This window comes from Oratosquilla oratoria, chromosome 21 (assembly GCF_046742065.1).
Source record: "Oratosquilla oratoria isolate Oo_2021 chromosome 21, ASM4674206v1, whole genome shotgun sequence".
Lineage (NCBI taxonomy): Eukaryota > Metazoa > Arthropoda > Malacostraca > Stomatopoda > Squillidae > Oratosquilla > Oratosquilla oratoria.
In genome coordinates, this window is record NC_134797.1 from 10,738,279 (window position 1) to 10,740,070 (window position 1,792).

Below are 1,792 nucleotides of genomic sequence, written 5' to 3' on the forward strand. Positions count from 1 at the left end.
AGAACTGGTGCGTTAGTGAGAAGGGACTTCAGGTTTTTGAATGCCGTCTCACAGGTAGGTGTCCATACGAAGTCGTGGTCTTTTCTCAACAGGTCAGTCAATGGTTCTGCTACATCTTGTTTCTCAGATAAATGAAGATTTTGTAGTATCTGGGAGTTTTCCAAGGGAATCTCAGGAGGATTAGGCAGGTTATCAGGAGGCTCTTCCGATTTTATTGTGGTAGAGCTGCAAATTGGAATTGGATCTCTGGAATGATAAGGTTTTAAGGTATTTATGTGACAGAGACGGGAACTCTTTCTTCTGTCTGGAGTTTTGATTATGTAGTTGAGATCACTGGCTCTGGACAAGACTTCATAGGGTCCTTTGTATTTAGCCTGCAATGGATCTCCTGGTATGGGAAGATAAAGTAACACTTTATCTCCTGGAGAGAAAGTTCTAAGTTTAGAATTTTTATCATACCGACCTTTCATTACTCGTTGAGCATTCGCCAAGTTCTCTCTTGCCAACTTCCAAGCTTCTAACAACTTCTCGGTGACCTGGGACACGTATTTCAAAGAAGGAACAGGTGGTTCTTCTTTCATCCATTGTTCATGAAGTATCTTTAGGGGACCACGGACTTCATGACCACTTTGTTACGGGCTGCTGGTATGTGAAGAGACGTTACGTATAACGTCTAAGTGCTTAAGAACCAGCGCACTTCTAGAAGTCACTGTAGGACTGAACTATCTGGTCAGGGCCTAGATAATTCGTAAGACTAGAAGTAAAGGTAACAAAGAAGATTCCAGGAAAGGAATATTAAACTAGCGATAAAACTAGTAAACGAAATTATTAATGGAAAATATTTACAGGCAATCAACACAAAAGAGAATGGGCAGTAGGGTCAATGGGACCGTTACATGATTATGAGAATATGGAAATTATCGTTCAAATAAGAAACAAGATAAGTATACAATATGGTACTATCTAAGTACAAAGAGTTCAGGAACATGCATCAAAATAAGTAATAAGTACAAATATAAGTAAAGTAATGCAATGTATATCAGACACGTAATGTAGGCAAAAAGGGTGATCACTTCACACCAATCGTCTCATGAATCTAAACCTTCTAGTTGTTATCAAGAGATCAATATGTGGGAAATGACGACGAGTCAGCGGTTACCACCGCTTATATACCATTGGACCGGAAGCCGGATACTTCCGGTTAAGGGTGCGGGTGAGGAGGAGGGTAAGTTAACACGTCAACATGGGTAGTTTTAGGACCCTCGACTTGCTTGAACAATCTATTTATTTAGTAACTGTCAAATCTGTGCGCTCCGAACTATTCAGGATTTCGCTTGTCTGTTTGTTCTACAAGAGTGCGCACCTCTCCCCGCACGTAGGCGAGATTACATATAATGGACGGGCGTTACTGCTTAACATTGTTACAATACATACATAGACAAGAAATATGAACATAGTTATGTAATACAAAGGAACACAATTCTATAACATAATTACACATATGACGTAATATCTAATATTACGTTACACCTCCACCGTTTGGGAAAGCTTTTCACTTTCTGTTGAAAAGCTATGTTCTAGAAAGTATGGAGTAGTTCTTCTGCGCAGGGGACAGCTTCTTGCTGTAGTAGGTGATAGCGTGAAGAACTTCATTGTGTTCTTGCAAGAGGGCGGCACCGATACAGGTGTCGTTGGCGTCGACTTGCAGAAGAAAGGGTCGTTGGAAGTCGGGTGCCCTTAGAACTGGTGCGTTAGTGAGAAGGGACTTCAGGTTTTTGAAGGCCGTCTCACA